The sequence below is a fragment of the Oryzias melastigma genome, linkage group LG23 (assembly GCF_002922805.2).
Source record: "Oryzias melastigma strain HK-1 linkage group LG23, ASM292280v2, whole genome shotgun sequence".
NCBI classification, from domain to species: Eukaryota; Metazoa; Chordata; class Actinopteri; order Beloniformes; family Adrianichthyidae; genus Oryzias; species Oryzias melastigma.
Window position 1 is genome coordinate 15,004,043 of NC_050534.1, and position 19,963 is coordinate 15,024,005.

Here is a 19,963-nt window from a genome sequence, read left to right on the forward strand (position 1 = left end):
TAGCCGACCTTTGTTCTAGAACACATGTCAAAGTCAAGGCCCGGGGGCCGGATCGGGCCACCAGATCATTTTATTTGATTGTTACTAATGGCCCAAAGTTATCTTGTGCTCAATTCTAACTTGTATAATTTTGACATAATATATATTTTATGTGGAGTAAAAGATTGAAAGTTATTTAAGGTTTAAGTTGTTTTATTCTGGAATAATATTCCTGCTTTTTTATTATTCATATTCATGTTAAAAAGTTGCATTTTTAAAATAAAATAAAAAATTGTTTAAGTGTGTTCAATAAATGTTTATCCTGTTCGGCCTGTGACCTAAGGTGTGTTTTGGATTCTGGCCCCTGTCCTAGAAAAGAACAGGTTTTGGCTAAAAACAGCATCGTCATAATTGAAATTTCACTGAAAATAGATCAAAAGACGCACAAACATGCCCATGTCACTCTTGTCCTGACTGTATTACTCATAATTAACCTAATTATTATTGTTATACTGTTGGTTTTAAGTGCATTTTACTTCTACTATATTGTTTAAACTGTATATAATTTCCTGTGATGATGCCTTTTGGACGAGGTCTCCCTTGAGAAAGAAATCTAATCTCAATGGGATTTCCTGGTAAACTAAAGGTTAAATAAAAAAAATATATATATTAAAAAGATGCTAAAATATTGACAAGTCAATGATAGTAGATCTACATTTGAGTCAGTTTTCCAAAGTATTTGCATAAGTTCAACTTTCTTTAATGAAAATAGAGCTACAATATTCATTAAAAACTTGCAATCAATTAAATTGTTAATTTTCAAATATATAATTATTTTCTATTTTTTTCAACTATGTTTAAAAAATGATTTATATAACAAATTTACTGTTGTATTGTGTATTTGATTTGCAGTTCTATAATCCACAAAAAAAATAAAAAATAAAAGAAAGGCTTAACATTTACAATTAATATATATATATATATTATATGGTAGTAGCTACAAAAACTGCATTAGGCCTTTTATGGCTTTCCTCCAAATTTTCCAGTACCAAATTTAATAATATCTGCCAAAATTATACAAAATAGTTTGCATTTCGGGAGCAAGAAGTTGTTGAAACTGGAATTTATGTCAAGACAAATTAACTTGCAAAATATTGCAGCAAGAAAACAAATCAGAGTAAACCTTCAAAGGAACATTAATATATTTAGCTTTAAGATTTCTATTACAGGAAAAGCTGCAAAAGATCTGCATGCCTGGCCTGAAAAATATGCAGGGTGGACACATTCTACCTCATTCTCTTCCTCTGCGAGTCCCTGAATGTGTGCAGGAAAGGATGCATCCACAGTTTTTGCCAGAGTGCATCGTTCATACATGTGGCCCCAGAAGTTGTCATCAGATGATAGGTGATGCTGACACATTACTGCTGCGTGTTGCACTTCTTACCCACCATTGTCAGGGGAACACGTCCATCTTTTGAGCTATGATTGTGAAACAAACAACCCTCCTCTGCAAAACCTGCAATTTCCGATCTTATTAGGCAGACTCCTTTATAAATGTGAGGCAAGAAAGTTTATATTTAAAGCTCTTTTACTTCCTTTCTGACATAAGAAGATTAGACAGAGAGGCAGAAAAAACAAGAAAAGGCAGGAAAAACAATTTGAGAATTTAAGTTAAAGAAAATGATTAAAGGACTCTCATTGGCTAATTAAAAACTAAAATAAAGTGAAAAATATATATATTGGTAGATAAGAAGCTGTCTTAAAAGAAAAATGTTTACTTACAAAATACCAGGGCGTGATTTCAACAAAATACTGACAGTTAAAGTCTGTTTAGTTGAAAACTGAAAGACTGATGGATGACAATGGTGGATGAATAAATGAGGGATCATCTGACTTAAGTATATGAGGAGGAAAATCACTTTATATGGTAATAAAACCACAGCAACGCTGGGATTCCACCATCTAAAGATATGAGATTCAACTGATTTATGGTAAGATGACCTTGGCACGTGTTAACTTATTACTCCATGATGAATAGATGAATCCTGTGGTGGATTGGATTGGCGGCAGCATAGCAGTGTTGTTTTTTTTTTTTTTTCCTGGCACTCTGCCTGAGCGTTTAAGGGTCAATTAAGGCATATTAGCTAAACAGCATTGAGCCTGTCAATTCTTCAAATATCAATAAACGACGTATTTTCCAGATGTGGACGGTCCTCTGAGGCCCAAACAGAATGTGTCCATTAATGATGATCGACAATCAAAACTGCTGACTTTCAACCATCCAACCAGATGAGCAGGTTTACTGCGCTTAGACGTATGACGAACATTAGCATTATGTGACGGATGAACATCAACGCATTAATTTTTAGCACTTAAACCATAAACCTGCTGCCTGGAATTTAAAGACCATAAGCTTCCCAGCATCAATGAAAAATGACTTTGTGTTGTTACGGAGTGATGATGGGTAGGATCAAACCTTAAACAGCGACATTTCTTTTGTTTTAGGCAAACTAAATCATACGAATGGTTCTGCTGTACAGTTATCACTACATTTCTGCATTTTAATACAGTCTGCAAATTACAGCGAAAAACTCAGAATGAGAGATAAGGAAGATTATAAGATTGGACACATGGTCACATATATATAAGTTCTTTGTCAAAAGTTGAAAATTCTTAATGCTGCATTCACATCAGATTCGTCAAATTCGCATCTGCTGTCTCTCTTCTGACACATCTTAAATTTACTGCTCCACACCTTTTGTACCCCTGGTTTGCTTTTACCGTATAGCTTCTTAATAAAAGAGAGAAGCCATTTTTTTAAACTACAAAAATTGACACAATCATTCATTTCCAAAAAATATTATTTTAGATGCACAAAAGTCATTTCTATTCCTGCACTCGAATGTTGTTTGAAAGGTTTGGAGAGCAAGAAAACTGTCGACATGTTGTCTTCAGGACAAGTAATATACATATTGGGCTTGTATCTTTTCGCTTGTGGCCACACCCACTAAAGTGTCTTGATACTACAGAGTATGACACTGAAAGCCTAGAGCCACATTTCTGCTGGGGCAGAATTCTCCTCAACTCTTGTCACACACAGGAAAGAAATGACAAGTAAATTATAGAGAGAGACACAGACGCATAACCAAATGTACCATTAGCATGAAGAAAGTTTCACCAAAAAACTAACAGAAAACTTTGGTTCCAAAAATAAAACAAAATGGGATTCTTTATATCTGAAATATGTCTAGAGCTGATGACAGAGCACCTTCAAGGTTTTAATTGGAAAAAGCAGTAATCTAAAGTGATGTGCAATTAATTTGCTCTTGATTAAGAAGTTAATCAGAGAAAATGAGGAAGAGGAGAGGACAGGAAGAGCTGATTCGGATGACCTCTCAACAGGATAGGTGTTGGGACAGCATCTGTATGAATGTGTCTCTGCACTGATGTCTGAGAAGTTGAGTAAGAAATGAAACATTTAAGTGCCTCATATCAGACTTAATCAATGTTATTTAAATATATTTAAAAGATAAGTTAAAAAAACAAAAAAAAATGATTTTCGAAGTACCAAAATGTTGCAAAAAGTTAAAACAACAATAGCAGTGACTATTTACACAAAACATTAGGTGTTTAATATTCTCTCTGCACAGATCAATTTAAAGTTCCATCAGCTTAGTTGCTATGAATCAGTCACTTGGAGAAAGATCGGTGTACCCTTCCCTTTTTCCAAAAACAAAAAGTAATGACACGTTCGAATAGCGAGGGCAAAACGTAGCCTTTCAAGTGCTGCACAGCAAACAGCAAACCTGCGAGAAGTGATAGAGTTCACACAGTTAAACCCACGCTGTAGTCTCTAGTGTGCTTTCAGCAAAAAAGGGAAAAAGTCTGTTGTGTAAGTATTCACACAGCTGGTATTGCAACAGCAAGCGTGTATTGACTCTTGTGGCCTTGGCGTCCATTGTGCCAGCACTTTGCATGCTTCTGTGGGTGAAATGAATCAGCAAAGACATTGATCATTTCCACTACATCCTGTCCATTTCTTCTACCACCCTTTCACTACAAGTTGCTGCTTTTAACCTTTCAATCAAAAACTTTTCTCTTTTCATGGGCTCAATCTAGCGTTGTGGGCAGGGACATGTAGCCAGATGAAAGGCATTTTCTCCTTCAGTGGGATCTAATCACTTGTGTTCCAGCAGACAATCCAAGACGCTAAGAAAGATGCAAGAGGATAATAACAAGTATAGCTACCGACTTTTGTTGGTTCAAAAGTTTAGGAGTGAAAATCTGGGTTGGAGGGCCTGATTTTTTAGAGCTTGGACGGAATTCAAGAAGGACCTGGTTGCAGACAAGGTGGCACCCAAGCATGCCATTAAAAGAAGTGGAAATGTCGTAACTGTAGCCAGAAGCTGAATTTACTTATCTGTATAGAAGATTCCTAACCACAACTCTTACCCAAACACTAACCATAACTCTTACTCTATCCATAACCCTTACTCTATCCATAACCCTTACTCTATCCATTAACCGTACTCTAACCATAACCCTTACTCTATCCATTAACCTTACTCTATCCATAACCCTTACTCTATCCATAACCCTTACTCTATCCATAACCCTTACTCTATCCATAACCCTTACTCTAACCATAACCCTTACTCTATCCATTAACCGTACTCTATCCATTAACCGTACTCTATCCATAACCCTTACTCTAACTATAACCCTTACTCTATCCATAACCCTTACTCTATCCATAACCCTTACTCTATCCATTAACCGTACTCTATCCATTAACCTTACTCTATCCATAACCCTTACTCTATCCATAACCCTTACTCTATCCATAACCCTTACTCTATCCATTAACCGTACTCTATCCATAACCCTTACTCTAACCATAACCCTTACCCTAACTAATCTGGTTCCAGTGTTTCTCTAAAGGAAGAACGTGAACTTCATTAGAGGACTTCTGCCTAATGATGCCCTGGCACCATTTTGGGGCCATGTTGTTGTCTGAGGCCAGGTCTTCTTGCAGGATTCAGGTTTGTTAAAAGATCTCCCAAACTAATAGAATAAATCTAGACTATGTGAAAAACCAATACTCTGCACCAAGTCTCTGAAATTTTAGCCCAACGGACACTGGAATTGGAAGTGCATATACCCCTTATTGGTAAGCCCATGGTGTTCACCCTGGACTGTTACTAGCTGATACTAGCGCATGTCCGCCACCTACAGGGTTGGTGTGAAATGTCGCAGCCGTGCAAATCTCGTGAGTCTTGTTCCAGGCTTTTTCTTTTGCAACTGCATTCCAATGTATGATTGACTTAGTGTGACATAATTCTTTCCGGGACCAAACCGCAATCATTATATTATCCTCTATTAGCAATTTTCAAACAGTTGGCACTTCCATTAATTAAATGGATGCTACCAAATGGGTCAAAGTTAAACCTGATTTAGGTTTTAACGAGTATTTTATGGCTGCGCGTTTTGTTTATGGAGCACCAATAACAGTGCTAAAAATATTCCTGAATGCAAGTTTTTAAACGTGGAAGCCGAAAATATGCGTTTACGCCTCCTGACATAGTTTTTCCTTGGAAGTAGTAGCTTGAAAGCACGTTGCTGAGGGTTGTTTGAATGTAGCTTAAGACAAATCCGCTCTTCGTCTCCAGTTTGTACAACCATTACCAAAAGTAAGATGAATTATTAGACAAATATAGGTGTAAGAGAAGAACTAAAGGATAAAAAGATTCACAAAAATGAATCATTAAAGGTTTTTAGTAAAGATGCCAACTTTAGTCGATTATGACATTAGCGATATGATCCACAGCTGACAGTTTATAACATATCAGGACTCTATAATGGTGATTATACCAAGATATCAAACTATAGATACCCGTACATCACTAATTTTAGTATCGACTACTCTATTAAAGTATCTGTGACTAATTAATAAATAAAGAAATAAAAGTGCATGTATCATTTCTAGATTTTTTTTGGCTATTAGATGAGCTACTCCAGTGTTTTGAGCTTAAACATCCCCCAGACAGCATATTGAACTCCCCCATCAGTCATGTGACCACAGGAGCTACGAGTTGTGTTCTGCTTAGCAACAACAAAGCATGAACATGAGTTGATTATTTTAGAATCTCTCCTTTTAAATTGTTACCTGGTCAGTTTTTGATTTTTTTTTCTTTAGGGTAACAAAGAATATTCTTAAAATATGTACCAAAAAGAAATCGCCAATAATCGGTATCAGTAATTAGTATCAAATATTTCATGAAAAAAGCAACTGGCATCGTACAAAATCGTTACCCTTGTGTTATCCCAAGCATGTTTACATTAAAAGTGGGGTCATCTGGACCCCACAAGACAGTACACTGAACTTTTTTTTTTTTAAGGATTTTTTATCTTCACTGGACATAATATCCTGTCCACCTTTATCAAGGGAGGGATAACACATAATTATAAGGGTGGGGGTCATCTGGACCCCATTAGAGAGCATGAGGATTAAACACATCTAAAGATTAGCACAGGTTTGTATGTGGTTCAATACAAACTTAATAATAATTTAAAGAGAGACAACATCCGATAAATGTTATCTGTGAATAATTTAACTTTCCTAAGAATCATTAATCCATCATTAATATAATATAGTATTTTAAAGTAAAATATAAAGTAAAATATAATATGATATAGTATATCATAGCGATGTAGTACAGTTCAGTACAATACAATACAACATCATAATACAATACAAGAACAAATTCTTATTTTTTGTTAACAAAAGTCAAAACAACAATAGCTGATAAAGGTCATACACATTTAACCAGTGGCGGGCCGTGCATTTCACACCTAGGCCTTCAGTAGTGCTCCATCTGAATCAACCCAACCCTCATTAACTATTTTATGGCAATAAAGCTTCTAGTGCAGGTACAGCTGCCACACACACACCAAAAGCATAAAAAATAACCTGATAAAATTTCAATATTATGTAGGGAGATAGAAAAATTTTACTCACCAAAAATCCAGATTATTTAAACACAAAATCCATCCTTTCTTTCCTCAAGATTTCAATCACTCTGTCGTGCAGAATCCGTGCGTTTCGCAGATAGAAAGTGTTCCGTGGCTGTGATAAGCTGGAAAAGCCTCTTGTGGTCCAGGAGGGAGACAAACATCAGTTTTTGTGATCGATCAAGGTCTGTGTCTGGAAAATAATATTTGCGCGAGGATATTGCGCTGCACGCGCCCGCGGTGCGTTCAGGAGCCTCGTAGATTTCAGCTTCACTCCCGCTCAATGGAGTCACGGAACTCCTTTACCCGTGCCAGACAAAACTGTGCCACAACTTTACCCAGACATTCATTTTCCACCAAAAATCAGACGATGAGACCCATTCCACTGGTAACATCTTCAAACCTGACAGCCGCTCCTCGGCACCTGTGTCCGTCACATAACGCAGAACCAGAGCGAGCTGCGAGCTATCCAATCAAAGCTCGTGAAAATCCTGACGTTTCCGTGGGCCTTCTAGCTGGCCTAGCACGTGGTCTCCTCCAGATCTGATTGGCTGAAGCAACAGTTTGGTAGACAATTATTTTATGCCACAGGGCCCGCAGAACTGATTGCGAAGGCCTCCGGGCAGATTTCTTTGACCCTGGCAACAAATGGTGCTGCAATGTGATTGGTTAATGCTTAAATAGGAAAATACACGTCTGGAAGCAGCGCAACCAGGGAGACAGCAATGAAAGGACGAAGACAGAGCATTTGGAATTATAGAATACGTATTCACGGAAATAAATAATAATTAATATCAGTCTGTGATTCAGATATTTTTAGGCCAGCAGAGAAGGCCTTGCAGGCCCTGACGGCCCGCCACTGCATTTAACAGATATTTAGGTAAAAATGAGAGAAATTTGTGTTTATATTCCTGAAAAAAATCCAGAAATTCTGAGTTCAGGACTAGAAAGAACCATGCAGCTGTTTCCTTTGAACCTCACTAATGTAAAATGTATCTTTATTACAAAACTGAAAATATGAAACCTGTAGAATATAAACTTGTTCTTTTTTCCTTTAAATTTACCTTTTGTTTCAATTTCCGTGCAAAAAGCGGAATATTTGTCTCGTAAACACAGCAATATTTATCTTTGCCTGAAGTCAAACTACTTCTAATGAAGTCAAGAAGGGAAAGATGCAGAGAAATCAGAAAAATAAAAGCCTTCATTGAGCTTTTAGTTTTGATTCACTGCATTATCTAGTTTATTTATACCAAAACATCTAAGAAAATTATAACAATGTTATGTTAAAAGCATAGATTTTACCTCGCATATCAAGCAACATAGAGTCAGACTACCAGTGATCAAAAGCGATTCTTTTCAAACGGCAAAAGCAGATCATTCTTTTGTCAATACAGCACTAATTCTATGTACCAAGATACAGAAAATCAATGCGTCAGCACAACAAAAAGAAGGGGATGACCTCAGTACGACATGACAAGGTGGGAAGATATTGAATCTCTGGCCCTTGATTTTTTATTTTTTTTTTTCTTCCACTGGTGTAGAAAAACCTCTGGGGAAAAAGAAGAGAAACCGAAGCAAGAAAGTTGGAGAAAAGTGAACACGTATAATGTGGAGTAACGATTGGAACAGAACGAGACTGGAAGAACGAGGTCTTTTGGTCACAGTGTAAGAGGCAGATAAAAGAGAGTCATGAGGAGAAAATGGTAAGAAACTCAGAGAAGGACTGTGTGAATAAGAGAGAGTCAGGCAGCATGGGAACTTTTTTGTATGTTTTTTTTCTTATTACATGAAGAAAGTGAGCCGAGCATCAAGGTGAGTTTCAAATCCAGACTGCTTTATGGTTTTCCATAAGAAGGTGAAGATTTCAGAATTTTGCATCATAATTTGGTTTGGTTTCATCTCCACAGGTAGGCAGAAAACAAGAGTAGCAAGAAAATGTGTAATTACTGTAAACTGTTTTCTTGCAGCAACTATGTATTATGCAACTATGTAACAAATAAGTAATATAAAACCTATTTCAAAAGAAATTTTTGTGGTAAAAGCAGAATTTTTTTCTAAACTGTGAAATATATTTAAATATTTTTTACACCCATAATCCAAATTACTGTATAGCTTAAAATCATTGCATTAAATGACATATTGCACACATACATGTTAAAAACAGGGGTCTTTAAATCTTGTATTATAGAATCATTTTGGAAAATACAATTTTTTTTAATTTAAATATATAATAAAACACAGCCCTGTGATTTTTGGCAAACAAATATGTTTACTATTATTACAGCAATCTGCACTGAATATACATCAAATATAGAACATTATATCAATAATGGCAAGAAAACAGTAACTAGTGCAAAATTTAGAAAAAACAAAAATGTGATTAACAGCACTGCAAACATAGATATATTTTTTAAATAAAAGCAGTAATAAATTTCAAAGTCGCAAGTGAGAAAAATAAACAAAAGCAACACTAATGAATAAAAATATACACAACACAACAAAAAATGCTGCCATTGCGTGTATATGTGGCGGTTTAATGACTCACGACTCTGATGAGGCAGAGAGGGAAGAGACAAAGTGTGAGGAGGTGATGCACTGTTTATACAGACAATGCTGCCAGATTGGGCAGTTTCCTACTTAAATTAGGCAGGATTTTACTGAAATTAGGTTGTTTTTTTTACCAATTTGGCAACACTTCAGACAGATATTTGCTGTGCTCTGTAAGTAAATCCAAACTATTTACTGTACTGCAACTAAAGTATCGATTTTTTCACACTAGTATTGATACTTCACCTTGGTATCAATTCCATCAATTCTCCCCTAACACTTAAATCAGTGTGTTACTTGGTATTTCAATGCATTTATTTATTTATTTTTTTGGGGCAGGAGTGACGAAAACTACGGCCCAGGGGCCATATGTGGCCCATCAAACTAATCTGTCCCCAAACTCGAATAAATATGTTGATAATCTTCATGAAAGTTTTATTTTCCCTGGTGTTTCCCCATAGATCACACTCTACAAATAAGTTCATATTTATTTAGGCAGAGAAAGCTATTCTGCACTCATGTGGTGTTGGAAAATTTGTTCTGTTTTTTCCCAGAATTGGACATACTTTTTTCCCGATCATTCCAACACCACATGGACACGGCATGTCCCTAACTTTGGGTTCTTCCCTGAGGGATTTCTACCCATTGGTGCAGTTGGTGCTAAAATGAGAACAAAAGCCACAGCTTTGAGAGAAAAACTCCCAAATTTTCTGTTTAAAAAAAAATATATATATATTTTAAGCATGTTTTTTTTGCCCAAATTGCATGTTATTTTGTTCTCGTATGAGGTGGAATTGCCAAACATAATAAAGATCTACTCCTGGTTCGGCCTTTCTGTCAAATTTTAGAACCTTTTGTGGCCCACAAGTCATAAAAGTTCACTCACCCGTTTTAGGGCTTTCAGGTAATTTTTGTTTTGTTTGCCAAAGACTTTAAAGTCCTAGTTCGATCATCTCATGATCCATTTTAAAAGATGATCTTTTATGGTCTTTCAGAACTGTTGGCACAGAGTGAACCCACCCCTACTCCCTGACATCCATGCGTTTACACTTTCTCCTGCTAGCTTACAGCCCCTCATATCCTCAAACTAACAATATCTATGCAACAAAAATGGCACTTTTCAGACGTATAATTTTTGCCAGATGTCAGCTCGGGTGAAAAAACAAAGACATACATGTGTTCTAGTCCAGAGATCGGCAACCTTTAACAGTAAAAGAGCCATTTTTGCCCGTTTTCTAATAATCAAAACCAAGAAGGAGCTCCATAGATTTACTTTAGCCTTTAAGAAATTTAGATTTGCATTCATTACCTTCTTTTTTTTTTAATAAATATGAATAATGTCTATTTTTTTGGCACGAACAAAAGCAAGAATAGAAGAAGAAACTAGCATCTCTCAAAATGTGATTTTTTTTCCACGTTTTTACCTATACCTTAGTAAATGCCAAATTAGCAAAAAAGCAAGTTTGTTGCGTAATAACAAGCTAAATTCCAAAATAGCCTAAAATTCCTCAGTAAACAAAATTAGTAAAAAACATTCCTAAAATAGAAGCTAAACGCTAAAATATCCTAAAAATCCCTGTAGATAACAAATTAGCCAAAAACGTTGGCATATTGCTAAAATATTAGCTAAATTCCAAATTAGCATAAAAACTCAAAGCCCAAATTAGCCCCCAAAAAAAGCTTAATTACTCTCTGAACTCCAAAATAGCCTAACATTCCTAAGTGAACTAAATAGTCAAAAACTTTAAAATAGAAGCCAAACTTTAAATTAACCTCTAAAGCCCCTTAACTCTAAATTAGCCTAAGAAAACTCAAGTAGATAACAAATTAGCGAAAAATGTTAGCACGTTGCTAAAATATTAGGTAAACTCCATTTTTTTTTCTTTTTAACATGCCGAAAAACATACAGAAAGGAGCAGGAGAATCACTATAGTGTGAATGCTTACTAAGGATTCGCACAATCAATGCTAATTAAGTAATCCTTACTTTAAAAATTACTATTATTTTAATTTTCTTCAGCCAGAGAGCCACCATGGACAGATAAAAGAGCCACAGGTTGCTGACCCCTGTTATAGTCGACAAGAAGTGGATACATCAGGTGGAAGCGAAGCAGGGAGCTTGTGTGTCACACCTACAAGCTTTTCTGCTCCTTTATTCACGATTTAAATAAAGAAATACTCAGGAATGCAACTTTACGCTTAATTTTTCTTTGTCCTTCATCACAAAAATGCCAGAGGAACATGTTGTAAAAACACAATTTTCTTTAATGAAGAATGAAATGTAGAGCACAAAAAAAGCTTTGCTTTGTTTTCCACAATAATCAAAATACCATCAATAAAAATTCACATAAGCATTATTTTTCATCAGCACTAAATCCTGCCTTCGCACATCATTAGTTATGTCTGCTGTGTTTTGCCTTACTTCGCTGTTACTCATTATTTTCTGATAAATAAACTCAGCCTACGGAACCAAACAAGAGTGCTTTGCACATAAAACCTCTTTCGGTTTTATTCTTCATGCAGCCACATGATTAATGTACTGACAAGTACTGAACAGCATGTATTAATACAGTATGTAAAAAAATATAAATATAAATAAAGAAATGTGCACGACTCCATACTGCTGAGCGAGGTGGATTTCTGTTCCTCCATTCATGCGTGCCACCGCATTTGGAGATAACTTTCATGTGTTTTGTTGCTGGAGTGCAATGCAGATGCAGTAGAAATATGCAACTGTTTCATCAAAAATATCTATATGGGCTCAGATCTGTGGGGGCACACAACGCTGCATTGCAGAGGAATCCCCTGGAATCCCTCAGTACTGGAAGAAACCCGAAGACATTAAAGATGCAACTGTTTTACTTTAGTTAGTATCTGCAATCAATATGTAAGTTTCACTGGTTTAAACTCAAAGAAAAGATCTTTTTCTTCTCCAACTGTTCTAATCTTTGGGCGTATGAAGTTGAATGAAACATCTGTTGTGTAGTATGCAGCACAGTTTTCATATGTGTGTTTCCATTGTGCGTGCACGCTCTCTTTGCATGTTTGTTCTGCTGGGAATAAACACTTGTTTGTGTGTACACGTGCCAGAGTGTGTTTACTGACTGCGGCTGGCTTCAGATCCTGATGGCGCGGCTCTGGGGGAAAGGAGGGAGGAGGGAGAGGAGGGAAGCGCAAAAATGATCGGGTCCAATCCTCTGAAGCTGATGCCCGTGTTTGTCAGAGGGAATTCATTTATCGCAGACACAAAAGAAATTAGCATTGAAATGGTTTCGGTTGACGGACTTTCCCCCCATCGAATATCTCCGGTGACAAAAATATTTGGGTTTACAGAACATGAGAGGAAAAAGGACAGTGATGGGAGTGAGACCGTGGGTTAATAATAGAGGAAACACAAGAACAGAAAAACAAGAAAAAAAGATAAATATAAAAGATTTCTTTAAAAAAAAAGGCGAGAATACAATCCAATATAGAAAGAGTTGAATTATGAGTCACACTTGATAAGGACTTCAGCTGAGAAACAAGTGTGCCCCTCCTACATGAGAAAATAAGAAGTAAAAAAGAACAAAGAAAGATAACCTTTGTTTTCGAAGTAGAGAAATGCCGCCGAAGGATAAAAGATGAGGGAAAACAGACAGAAAATAAAGAAAGGCATCAAAAAAAGATGGGTCAGAGCAACAAAGGCGGGAGCATCTCTGTGGAAATAGCAGAACAGGGAAAGATGGGAGAAATATGGCAACTGTAAAAACTATCTAAGAAAGTGTAAGAATACAGCTGACAAAGTTTCCAAAAAAACGAGGTTACAGTAGATTTGCTTCATGTGCAACTACTGCTGCTGTTTCTTCAAAAGGATTAAAAAATGAAAAAAAGGTGGAAAAAGCTGTTGCTATGGCAATAGATAAATAAAAAAGTTGATACATGTAGTTCATTATATTAAAACATAGTTTTAATTTATTGCGCCAAAGCTTTTAAAGTCTTCTTAATCTCTCACCTTCCAACTATTGCATACTTTTCCAGACAGTGCTGGTATTAAAATCAGATATCAGACTAAAAAGGCAAAGGCTGCTCGACTGCATTCATTATGCGGCTCAGCTACAAGAAAAAAAAAGGAAAAAAAAAAAAATCCCCTCTGAATTTCCCTACAGGTACAGGGATGAAATCTTATTAAAACCATTCAGTGCACCTTCACGTATAGCCTTTTCCTTTGTTTTGACGATTAAAGACAGCAAAAGGCTCGGCAAATGTTTTAGAAATGGCAATCACGGAGGCAATTATTTATTTTACCCCAGAAAATATCACCTCTAACGACATAATCATTGCTAAATCTAATGGAAGAGTCCAATCACAGGGAGCCCACACAACAATGTAGGGTTTTGGCAAATCAAATCAGTGACATTTACCTTAGATTACATAAGCACTTAAGAAAATCCTTTGTAAATCTTCAAATGAAACAACGATAGAGACGAAATCCTTTCCAGTTGTTTTTTTAACCTAAATAAATCACAAAAGACAAATCTTCTAAAGCAGGGGTGTCAAAACTCAATCGCACAAAATCCAAAACATACCTTAAGTCACAGGCCAAACAGGATAAACATTTATTGAACACACTGAAACTACATTTTTAAAACTTTAAAACTGTAACTTTTAACATAATCATGAACTAGATACATGGCATTACCTGCGATAAAGCTAGTGTGAATGCTGTGAGCTGAATTTGGGTGCTTAAGATGCTAGTGCTGATAGCTAAAAATGCTAAAATTGATAGCTAAAAACGCTAAAACTGATAGCTGAAAATGTTGATGCTAATAGCCAGCTAATATATTAGCTAAATGTTAAATTAGCCTAAAAAACTAATATATGTGAAAAAAAAAACTTGCGTTAGCCAAAACAGCTAGCATGTAGCTGAAAAAAGTCTAAACTTCAAAATATACAGAGAAATGGGAAAAAAAGCCTAAATTAGCCAAAGCAGCTAGCATGTAAATATTAGCCCAACTCCAAAAGGGGCCAAAAAACTTAAAGAAAGTTGTAAATTAGCCAAAACAGCTAGCATGTAAATATTAGCCTAACTCCAAAAAGGGCCAAAAAATTACAAAGAAAAGCCGAAAATTAGCCAAACCAGCTAGCATGTAGCTGGAATATTAGCTAAACTCCAAAATAGCCAAAAAAAACCTTAGTAAATGCCAAAATAGTCCAAAAAGCTAGTAGAAGGTAATTTTTCAAACTTTAAAACCGTAACTCTTTAACATAATTATGAATAATAAAAAGGCTGGAATATTATTCCAGAATAAATCAAACTTACAATATATGAGACAATGTATTTTCATAACATTGTGGTTCCGTGAACAGTAAATTGCATAAGCACAGCCTTCTTTGTTGTTCATTAACTAGTATCTTTGAATCTAAGGCTGCAAGTGAAGTGACCCTCTTCCCTTTCACTGCAGAGGCTGCAGCATCGCTGAGGTGCTGAACAGCCAGAGGATGTTTCTGGGTCACCAGCTGGCTTCGCTTTCTGCAACCACAGCATTGCGAGCCTTCACCAGCTGTTTTCTTCTCACCATCTATGTACCGTCAACCTGCTGTGTGCGTTTGTATGTGTGTGTTCTCTTTCAGATGTGAGCCTGCAGCTAAAGGAAAATTAACTCTTCACTTGCATCTTCACAGCAACGTGTCATTTTCTTTGCGCATTAACAGAGATAAGAGACGTGGCGAGTCTCCGCCATCAAAACATATTGGTTATCAGTTAAGAGAGGATAAGAAGCACAAAGAGATTCAAGACGTGGAAATTCTTCCCCTTGATCTAGCTGCATTCTAATCAGTAGGTGGGTGATCGTACAGCTCAGAAAAGCATGTCTCTAATTCATTTAATTAGCACTCCATAACCTTACAAATTAGGGCTAGATGGAAAAATGGAGACTAAATCCAGATACGATTAAAAAAAGGAGAAAAGGCAATTGAAACTGGGGAACGAATAATTGGACAAAAAAAAAAGTGTGATATTTCTAATCCTACAGTAGTTAAATATATATAAAAGGGATTTGAAATGCATGGGGCTTCGATGGTAATAATCATAAATGTGTTTTAATGTATGCCTCATATCATGTTTTGAGCCACTTAAGCAAAATACTGATGCTTGAAAAGCGATTACTCACAGCCTATTTGATTAATCTCATTTTGTGGGAAGTGGCTTGTTGTGTTGAGCTTTTAAAAACTAATTCTTAACACGCAAACACCTGTGCACAGAATTGTTTTAGAAAGAGCAACTGGAGGGCAAGTATCTGCTGGAATGCACAACATACCAACTTCTTTTTCCTGACAGACATATATTGATAAAAAAGTTATAAACCTGCACATTCTAGACCCACTCTGATCATCTACTTTAAAAGCGTTCCCAAAAGTCTTTTAATTATGATTATAACATTTTATTATTATTATTACTTTTTTATGATTATGACGTTTTTGGCCAACATTTTGAAAATATGGGTCGTGGTGTTGGACATAGTTCCTGCAGGGCGGCAGTAGTTCATCATTACCCGTACGATATTGAACACAATATTTTTCGAGCAACATTTTTTCTCCCATTTTTTAGCTCCAATTTTTCTGTTTTTTTTTTTTTTTTTTGCTACGCTAATGTTAGCTGTAAGCTAATGTGAGAGTGTGAGAGAGTGTAAACTAGTGCTGGGTGATATTGAAAAAAATGGTATATCCCAATATAAATTATTTTATATCACAAGAACAAAATATATCACGATTTACAACAAACAACTATATTTTTATGGAGTCTCGAAAGAGCCAAAATGAAATAAATATATATACACCATTAAATAAATGAATAAATGTGCCATTAATTATTGAAAAGTGGCAATAAATAAATGTTGAAATTAATAAATAAATGTTGAAGTAAATGCGGCATTAAAATATAATAATATTAAAATATATTTTGAGTTATTCTCTGAAAAACATGACAAAAATGTCAATACTTATTTTCTCTGACTATTTTTTCAAGTAATTTGTAGCTGAATCATCACAAATGAGAAACACTTAAAGTACACGACAGTTTAAAGTTTCTTAGTAGGAAAACATATTTTCGCACAAATGTTCAGCAATAAAAATAAACAGAGGAGAAATGGCAAGAAAAAAGGAAAGTTTATTAATCACTGAAGAAAGTTAGGAAAGGATATGTCATGTGCAATGTGCAATGCAATTTGATTTTTTCTTTTGGCAATAATATGCATGAAAAGGCATAAGCTATGATCAATTAGGTGCAGTAAATTTGAATGTAATCTCCCTTTTCTAGAAAAAGAAAACAAAAGAAGAGAAGAGAAATGGCACAATAGAAACTTTTCTATCCCCCAGCACTAGTGTAAACAACGGAAAGTTGGGATTTTAACATAGACTTACTTACGCACCAACAATCAAACCCACAACCTAGAGGCGGAATACAAATGAGCTCCTGCTCCAAAAAAAACAACACATACTTTTTGATTTTTGATAGAAACTGCATAATCATAATTAAAAGACCACTGGAAATGATTTTACAACTGAAAAACCTTTAACTGGAGTGAGACTTCAGGTTATTTTTCTTGTTTAAAACAAATATTTGATTTGCAAATGAACTATATGGAAATGTTTACAACTTTTGCATACTTTCTATGTCTTTTTTGTTTGTTTTTGCAATATATATGTAAAAGCTAGTGCAAAAAACACATGGCAGCAAACGTTAAACAAAGCAGTTTTTCAAACTATCTTGGCTTCATCAATTTATTTATTAGAGAAATCCTATTGAGATCCGCAGATTTCTTTCTAAATGGAGTCTTGGCCGAGAGGCAAATTACAACCCAAGAGAACTGAAACAGACTCAAAAACAGCACTATGATTCCATTTACATGTTCATAAAAATAGCATAAAACTGAGACAAAGTTGTGGGATGCGATGTATGATTTGTCCTTTGCAGACAATCCCAGTCCAGATTTTTTATTTTGTTCTTCAACTCGACTTTCCGGCGAGTCTGATAACAAATTTTATTAGAAAAAATGAAAAAAGAAGCAGGCAGGGGTTACATGCTGACACAACTTGACAATAAAAGGTGAATAAAGGCTTTTCAAAATAAAATTTTAGCTATCAAGATTTGTCTTTTCTAATTTATCCTTTTAAAGGAACATAAAAGCAGAGCAAGAAGGCACAGAGTGGGTTTATTTTAATTGCAAAATGGGAATAGACTTTGATGTAAAATTACAATTTTAATGTTTCATTATCATGACTAAAATGCGGCTGCTCTGCATACATAATTTTTATGCACTCCGGGCTCTAAGTCATAGTCCACGTAAAAATCTTGTGTTAATATGTAAAAAGGATAAAATGCATTAAATTACAAAGACTAAAGTTATAAAATGCATCTTAATTTCTTTGAAACTGGTTACATAATCTTTAAGTTCAACCAGCCAAATGATTCTCATATAAAAACACCTGCAGAAGTTAAAACCAAAAACTTCTTGAGTGATTTTTCTAACATACACAGGCAATGTAATCTTAGATGAAGCGTTTTACTCTTTTCTGTGCACGGAGTCACAAATATACACATGGAAAGTGAAGATAGTGACACTTCAATGGAACACGGAAGCCAATTTGAATTTGAAAACAAGCAATCGCTTACTTCAAGCAGAAATTATCATTTCACTCACACCGTTTCAGCCAAGACTGCTTTAAAAAAAAAAAAAGGAACTCTCTGACAGCAGCCAATATGCCCTTGAACATATTTCACACTGTGCCACAAATCAGTAAATCTACTGGGAGCAGTTACAGCAAAACCATCACATGGCCCAGATTCTCTCTCCTAGTATATTTTCTTATCAGACTCAAAGATTTTTGTTTTACTTTCAGCTGAGCGAGCCAAGGGTGACATTCATGTATTATTCAAAGTTTCTCCTGCTAATTGATATATCTTGATCATCCGTTTCTTCAAAAAATCTGCTTGTTTGAAGTGAGCAGTAGAAATACCTTCAATCAGCTGTTTTATCCGACTCCTTTGGTTTGGATTTCTTTTTAAATTGAAGCATCAAGCCAGAGTTTTAACATCTACTTCAGCGCTAAGGAGATGATGTATTAGGAACACGTTTTTTTGCCTTAGTCACAACTCCCCTTAGGGGTGGATACAGGCTGTCTGGGGTGTGCAGATGGCCCGCACGAAATTTTAAGATAGTAGATGACTCGGTGAGCCTGTATAATGAAAATGTTCATACAGGTTTTTTTCTACAGGCATGCTGCGGGTGAACACATACATTTTTTTTGTTTTTCAACTCCGTGGAAACCAGTGCACGGTGAAAGGGTCCTGTTACAGTTTCTTAACCTATAACCGCCGTCCTGTTTGCAGTTTGTGCGGACAGCACGTTGTGAAGCTACGTTTACACCAAACATGTGTTCAAGAACGTGTTAAACGCTGGTTCTTGAACATGCAATTACCCTGTGGTGTTCACACTGGACAAACAGGGAGGGGCTTTTTCTTCTTTTTCTACTGTTTATTATCTCATGTCCACCACCTACAGTTGGAAGAGGAAATGTCAAAGCAGTCTTAAAAATCTCAAAAATCTTGCATTGGACTTTTTCTTTCACAGCTCTGTTCTGATATATTAAAGACTTAGTGTCATGAAATTCCAGCTACGCAATCATTCATTTCTCCTCCACAATCAATTTTTCAAAAGTCCGTAAATTAAAAGGGGCAGCATCTAAACGTACCAAAACAGAATCACTGTTCAGTTAAAAACATGTCTGAATTTGCAACGCACAGTTAATAGTTTTGTATGTAGAGCCCAAAAACGGTCTTAGAAATGTGCATGGCTACACAAGAATGTGAGAGTTTTTAACACGTTTCATTGAAAGTTAAACATCGCTTCATGGCTGTTCCCCTCCAGCAAAATGATTTAAGTGTAAAAAGAAGAAAAAAAATGGTTCTCATTTATGTTACTGAGAAATATTTCATACTTTTTTGTTAGCAGTCCAAGTTAAAAGTGATTATTGTGTCAGCGGTGATTCCTGTATTTTATTTTGGTGGGAAAGTCTGTAGTTGCATTGCATTCTGGGTAGCAGGAAATTCTTGGAGAAGTGCTTTTAATGTTCAAACTGCTTTCTGCTGTGTCTTAACATCTCCGAAACCAAAGCTGTAAGTTTGATAAGTATTCAATGATAAATACAAGAAGGATAATTTAATTAAATTTATTTATAAAGTCTGTTTAAGTTCGTTTTTCTGTAATCTTTATTTTCAGGAAGTAGACTTAGCCCATGTTTTTCGCTAGCACACTTGCATAACAATGAACGTGTAAACGGCCCAATTAGCGTATAAATGTGTCGTTTTCATCAGTAAAACATTCTACAACTTGGAGATGTGTTAGTTACGTTTAAAATCATTGTTTTAATGCTGTTTCCCGATTTATTTA

The 19,963-nt window shown here is 35.6% G+C and overlaps 2 long non-coding RNA genes across 6 annotated transcripts in view; one reads left to right on the plus strand and one right to left on the minus strand.

The window, feature by feature from the left end:
• Window positions 1–19,963, minus strand: part of LOC112158751 — a 354,072-nt gene that overhangs the window by 313,456 nt on the left and 20,653 nt on the right. The gene's annotated exons all lie outside the window — the stretch shown is intronic.
• LOC112158765 lies at window positions 322–12,136 on the plus strand. Of its 2 annotated transcripts, XR_002921364.2 has the most exons (4): window positions 322–1,970; window positions 4,908–5,021; window positions 8,532–8,693; window positions 11,557–12,136. It is a non-coding gene; the product is annotated as an uncharacterized LOC112158765 (long non-coding RNA). The 2 variants fall into 2 exon arrangements; XR_004947104.1 differs by lacking the exon at window positions 11,557–12,136 and having other exon boundaries at window positions 8,532–9,840.